The sequence below is a fragment of the Dipodomys merriami genome, unplaced genomic scaffold (genome assembly GCF_024711535.1).
Source record: "Dipodomys merriami isolate MVZ:Mamm:240054 unplaced genomic scaffold, mDipMer1.0.p SCAF_972, whole genome shotgun sequence".
Lineage (NCBI taxonomy): Eukaryota > Metazoa > Chordata > Mammalia > Rodentia > Heteromyidae > Dipodomys > Dipodomys merriami.
In genome coordinates, this window is record NW_027206593.1 from 224,300 (window position 1) to 231,373 (window position 7,074).

The 7,074-nt window shown below is 41.3% G+C and overlaps 1 pseudogene; it reads right to left on the reverse strand.

Moving 5' to 3' along the window:
* Positions 1–6,585: 6,585 nt before the first annotated feature.
* Positions 6,586–6,685, reverse strand: LOC138822007 (U6 spliceosomal RNA; annotated as a pseudogene).
* Positions 6,686–7,074: the final 389 nt, after the last annotated feature.

Consider the following 7,074-nt stretch of genomic DNA (forward strand, 5'->3'; position numbering starts at 1 on the left):
ATGCAAACAGCAAGAGGTTTATTCGGGCATGCCTCGGCTCCCAGGTGCACTCAACCTCGAGATCCACAAGGTTCGGGTTGAGTGTCTGGAAACCGGTTACACGGGTACCCGGGGCGACAAAGTCTATCGGGAGACTTGCGCCCCGAGTGCTTGAAAGCACCCTCTTTTTATGGACAGCAGAAGCAAGGTTACAGAAGCGAGATGCTTGGTTACAGAGTATTGATTGGTTAATTTCAAATTACGCTCAGGGTGGGGATTGGTCAGGTTAAGCTGGCCAGATGGGGCAGGTGGGGTTGGGGGAAAGCTGACGTGTCGGTACTTGCCCTGACAAGTCTGTGCTGGTCGTCATGCACCGAAACTGTTCGTTCCCTAATTTTGACAAGTGATTTATTACCTCCTGACCTACCCTGCCATTATGGCTAAGTTTTACAGGAAGGGACGGGAGGGTCGGCTATTTTCCAGGAATGCCTGGTTTTAGGGCATGTGTTAGAGTCATGCTGGGGTCTGCAGGCGGTGACTCAGTGGTTAATGACTTGCCTGCGTCCTGCTTTGCTCTCTTAGCTATGTAGGGGAAGGGGCAGTGGTTTTTCTTAAAGAGCTCAATGGATGAACATATTCTGGGGTCTGGGGTCTTTTCAACAGAACTTATAAATTATCATTGTAACCTGTGTAATATATGTGTATGTATAAATCATTGCATACAGTTAGAAATAAATTGACATATTTTTGCATCTACAATAGATTTATGAAATCATCCTTCCTTATGAAATAAAATGGAAACAAATTTAATAAGGAGCAAAACAAAGGGAATTGTTACACATTACTACTTGTTGAATGGAAGATGAATTGTCCCGACCCGCAGGACTTCAACGAGGGCAGTGAACCTAAGGGAGAAGGAATGAAGGGACAAGAGACACGAAGGACAGCAAGACAAGGATTCTGATCAAGCTGCCAAATTTTATTTTTTACATAGGGGTATTTATATGCTTAGAATAAGGAAGCTTTTTCATTGGGCATAGCAGCTGCAGGATGCTTGCTTAGGGCAGTGAAAAGGTGGTCGTTAGCAGCTACAGGGGGGTGAAAAGGTGGTTGTAAGCAGCTACTGGTATTTGTATGGGGCAGGATGAAAAGACCAGATTCTGTGAACAGCCTCCTGATGTTCCAGTGAGATAGTCAAGCCTATCATGCAAATAGACTCCCTGCAGGGCTCACAACATCTCCCCCTTTCTTATTTAGAAAATTGACCATCAATTGTTGGTGCTCTTTTTGAGGGGGTGACAGAGGCTCTGTTCCTCTAAGGGGCAGGGTTTTTCTCTGCTCTGAGCAAGCGTCCTCACTCGGGGAGGGGAATTTTACAGGCCTTGGCATGTTTTTTGAGGAGATGGCTTGTGGGTATGCATGCCAACCATCATGCACCAGAGCTTGCCACTCAGGGGTCTTGGTTTTGGGATCTTGCGGATCCATCCCCCTGCAGTCTTACCTGCACCCTTGATTAGAGCATTTTTTCTTCCTCCCATAGGTGCATCCTCCCCCAAGTGGAGGGGCCTATAGGAGGAGGGGCGAACCTATTTATGGCAATAGGCCTTGCCTGTTGAATGGTCAGGAGTTATGAATAAGAAGAGTTTTCTAAATAAGAAAAAGAAGGGGGGCTGTTTCCCACTGGAACAAGCTCATGGCAAAAACACTAATTTCTAGATCTCAATGCTGCGTCTGCCATATCAAGGCGATGGTGATGAACCTGTATGGGCTTAGAAACCAAGAGATTAATCTATTATTTAATAAATTTAAACAGGATGGTCCATGTCTGGAGTTCTAGCTGCATCTGCAAGAGAAAAGGCATCATCCTCAGGGGGAAGGTTTCCCCTGGGTTGTGGTAAGCCATTAACCTGTTTTATCAAGCGTTCTGGCAGCCACCTTGGGGCTGCTTGTTCTTGATCTAAAATACAGGGTGAACCTCACCCCCAGATAAGAACAGGATCTGGGCCCTTCCATTTGCCTGTAAGGGGGTCTCGCCACATGACAGACGGGCAGGCAGAACTGGAAGATGGGTGCCAATGCCTGTCAGCTGCCGAGTGGCCTTCATTGTCCAGAGTTAGAAAATTAAGGGAGAACAATGTGTGACTAAGGCGATCCCTAGGAGTGGAAAATGAAAAGGCAGAGGCTTTGAGGTGAGTAAGCCAGGTTGTTAGGGTGTGGTGGGCTCGTTCTACGATGCCCTGACCTTGGGGGTTATAGTGAATCCCAGTAGTATGATAAATCTGAAAAATAGCACAAAACTGTTTAAACTTGGCACTGGTATAGGCAGGGCCATTGTCTGTCTTTATGTGGGCTGGTTTTCCCATTACAGAAAAGGCTAAAACAAGGTGAGAGAGAACATTTTTGGCAGTTTCTCCTGAGTGTGGTGAAGCAAAAACAAACCCGCTAAATGTGTCTATGGAGACATGTATATATCTTGTTTTTCCAAATTCAGGAAAATGGGTAACATCCATTTGCCAGATTTGATTAGGTAGCAGTCCACGGGGGTTAACACCCAGATGTTGTACAGGAAGGGAGACAACACAGGCAGGGCATGCCTTTACTATCTCCCGTGCTTGCTCTCTAGTAATTTTACAAAGCAATCGAAGACTCTGGGAATTTAGATGGTGAAGATTATGTAATTCTGTAGCCTTTTGTACAGGCTCAACAAAAATGGGAAAAATGGAATGAGTGGCCGCATCAGCTTGAGCGTTACCCTGTGTAAGAGGGCCAGGGAGATCAGAATGTGCCCTAATGTGTCCCAGAAAAAATGGATGTCTCCTGGCCTGAATTAGCTGTTGAAGCTGAGTAAATAAAAATGCTGCATTGGAGGAAACTTTAATAGCGGGTAAAATTTCTAGCAAGAGAACAGAATGAGCAATGTAAGCACTATCTGTATAAATATTAATAGGCTTATCAAAAAACGTCATAAAAACCTGTGTTATAGCGAATAACTCCACAAGCTAGGCTGATTGGTAAGGGGCATCAAAGGTGGTGGTATGGTTGTTAACAATGAAGGCTGCACGGCCATTGCTTGAGCCATCTGTAAAGACAGTGAGGGCTTGAGGAATGGGAGTCTTTTGAGTAACATTGGGAAAAACAAATGGATATAGCTGGGCGAAGTGTAAAAGGGGATCATTGGGGAGATGATTGTCAATTAGTCCTAAAAATCCTGACAGGGCGATGCCCCATTCATCCCCAGTCTGAAGTAAAAATTGACTCTGGTCTTTGGTGTATGGAATTAAAATTGTATCAGGGTCCTTGCCGACATATTGTCGAGAGAGCAAGTGAACTTTGATAATGATAGAGGCTACCTGGGCAGGGTAAACAGCAATAACCTTGGGGGATGTGGTGGGTAAATGGACCAAAAGCAGGGGGCTGGCCTTATTATTGGAGTGGGGAATCTGTTGCCAAAACAATCCTGTGGGTGTATGAGGGGTATGTAAAATAATTAAGACCAGAGGAAGATTATAGGAAATCTGTGTAACAAAATGCTGGGCGATGGCCTCAGTAACTTGGCTTAAGGCATTTCGTGCATTGGGAGTAAGCTTGAGAGGAGAGGAGGGGTCAGAATCCCCTTTTAAAATCTCATTAAGAGGCAAAAGCACGCTGGTGGGCAACCTTAGGTATGGCCTAAGCCATTGAATATCTCCAAGCAACTTTTGAAGATCATTAAGGGTGTGAAGATGGTCTAAACGAAGTTGAATTTGAGGAACCCGAATTTGATTATTTTGGAGTTCTAGACCCAAATAAGTATAGGGATCCTGTGTTTGAACTTTATCGGGGGCAACCTGTAGTCCCAGGGCAGTAAGGGCTTTATAAAGGTCTAAATAGCAGTTTCTAAGTTCGTGGGTGTCAGGTGCAGCAAGCAACATGTCATCCATATAATGTAATATATAGACGCGCTGCCATCGTTTTCTCACAGGGTCCACTGCCTGGGCAACATATTTTTGACAAAGGCTAGGGCTATTGGGGAAGTACCTTCCATTGAAATCTTTGCATGGGGCCTTGAAAGTTAATGCGAGGAAGGCTAAAGGCAAAATAGGGTATGTCCTCAGGATGTAGGGGAATGGTTAAAAAAAAACAATCTTTTAAATCAATAACCATTTTGTAATAGTCCCTAGGAATAGCCACCGGTGTGGGAATGCCTGGCTGTAGTGCTCCCATTGGACGCATAGCTTTATTAACGGCGCGTAGATCTTGTAAAAGGCGCCATTTGCCTGATTTTTTCTTTATAACAAAAATAGGAGTATTCCATGGTGAAGTAGATGGCTCTATATGGCCTGCCACCAACTGTTCCTGTACTAACATGGAGGCTGCCTCCAATTTTTCTTGGGTAAAGGGCCACTGATCCACCCAAATGATTTTATCTGCATGGGGCACAGGAGGGTCAGGGGCCGATACTAAAAATCCGAATACCCAAGCCCATGTTTATCTGTTTTTTGGGTAGCTTGGATGGGCTCAACGATTCCTTCTCCTGATTTTCCAAGACCCGTACCAGGGACAAATTCCATATGGAGCATTTGATGTGTAACCACAGAATTGGGACTAGCAAGGATAACTTTCATCTGGGTCAAGATATCCCGGCCCCATAGGTTAACAGGGAGGTCAGGAACAACAAAAGGAGTAACAGTTCCCTTATTGCCCTCTTTGTCAGTCCAATTAAGAACCCTGGAGCTTACCAAAGGGTTTTTTGACTGCCCTATGCCTTTAAGGTCAGTTAGGGACGAGGTAAGGGGCCAACTTGGTGGCCAATATTTTTGGGAAATAATAGTGGCATCTCCACCAGTATCCAAAATTTTCCTGTACAATGAAGGAATAGGTCCAGGCTAGGAAAGCAGCTACAGAAGGCAGGGAGATTGTATCTGTGACAAAACTTTGTGGAAAATGGAATCAAGGATTACTTACTGGTGATTCACTTGCACTTGAAGCATGATTCTGAACTATTGCTTGCTGATTCTGAACTATTGCTTTGATCATTATATTTTCCAAGAAGAAAAAGTGAAATTTCATTGATAGTAAAGGACTACTAATACATTTTGACTTCTCATTAAGCATCTTCAATCATCAAAATCACTTGAAGGAAATAGACAGGCCTATTTTTAGATGAAAACAAGTGTCTTTAAAAAAACAAGAATTTAGGTAGTCATACCAAGGACTTCTATTTTACTACTGCATTATACATTTTTTCTAATGTTGGATACCAACATTAGAAAGCTACTAGAAAACTCTTAAAGCCCATATGTTGAATAGTGAGTTCTCTTACACTATAACATGATATTTCTCAAATCATTTACAAAGAAGGCATTGTTTCCTATTTTCTCATTCCTAGAATAAGCTGCACATGAAGACACCAAAGGTCCTCATGTTCAGACAAGGAACAAGATGAAAGAGTGAGGAATTGTATCAATTTCAAGAAAAAAATGGAGTAGGATCCAAGCAAATTTCTTCTTTGGGATGCCAAAATTAATCCGCTTACTATGGTGTGAAGACTACTTTCCAAAAAGGCCACCCAAATGAATACTAGGGATGAGTATGAGTATACCCCTCTTCATATGGAAGCCTAGAGTGGACATTTAGACATTGTCCATGAGTTGGTAGCTCAAGGCAGATATTCATGCAATAACTCTAAATGGCTGACACCCCTGCACAGCGCTTATATGTGGAATAATACCAGAGTGGCCGATACCAATCCCCAAACTAAAGGCCTCTTGTCCGCCTTGCATGTTGCTGCTGGGAATAGAAATCGAATAGGTACTCTGTTGAACCATTATATCAAACCAAGTTTGAAGAACAGCTTGGAAGAAACTGCATTTAATATTGCCAAAAGGATAAGTATGTATCACTACCTCTTTGAAGTTGTGGAAGGCTGTACAAATTGTTTTCATAAGTCCTAATGTTTTGGTTAAGTTTATTAAATTTCAAAAATGCCAGTCCATCCTTTGTGGCCCTACCATTTTTTTCACAATACAAAGCAACAGCAATATCTTACTTTAAAAATTCATGGATTCCATGGTATTCTTCCAAGTGAATTGCCTGACTCTGATGTCAAAATATATTCAAGAATTTTTTGTATACATCTATAATGATTTCTGCAGAGTTTGTGATTTTTTAATCAGAAATAATTTTAACTTATCTGTTGAAATGAATAGTATAGGAACTAAAGATGTTCCTGGTGCTTTTAGGAAAAAAGTATATCTATGTTTGTACAATATCCATAATCTATTTCATTCGCTCCTATATATAATACTTTGAATTCTACATTTTTATATAATGTATAGTTTCATTAATAAATGTGTCCTTTCAGATTGCATTCCATATAGAAGAAGTTTAAGATTCCTTTTTTTCCTAGGTCCTTATATTATTTTATTTCTTTGGGATAACATGACAATGTTATCTAATTTCAAGTTTTGTAAAGATTATGCTATGTAAAGGCCTTTCTAAGGTGAAGATTTAATACACTGGTGTCAAACTAACCTTTAATTCTATGAATTGCATGTATTGTTACACTTGTATTTTTGTAATCAACTTTTTAATAACTGTTTTTATATTTCTTGCATCAGAAGAATGAAAAATATGGAATACTTCACAAATTTTCATATCATCCTTGTGCAAGTGCCATGTTAATCTCTGTGGTATTGTAATTTGGGTAGACCTGCTGCTGAAGCATGTAGTACCCTCTAAATTTAAGTACTTAATGATGCAATCTTTATACAGGCATATATCCATGGTTGCCTATTTGTAACAAGGAACCCTTATTGTTCCTTAAAATGCGATTGATCTTGTTTCTCTAAAATTCTGTGTATAGTGGAAAAGCTTATATCATTTGGTCGATTGCTCATATTTACAATTTTTTTGTCAATGACTATTTTGTCGTTTTCATTTTAAATTTGATCATACTTTGAAGCCTTTAAAGCTAAGACCAAAGGTGATGGCTTTTCAAGTACTTATTTATCAACTGAGTTAGCTTTGTAGAGCTAATGGGTTCAAACTAAGCCTTGCTTGAGAGCTACTTCTAAACTTCCGCAGCTTAAACTTTCCCAAATGAGGTCTTGCTGG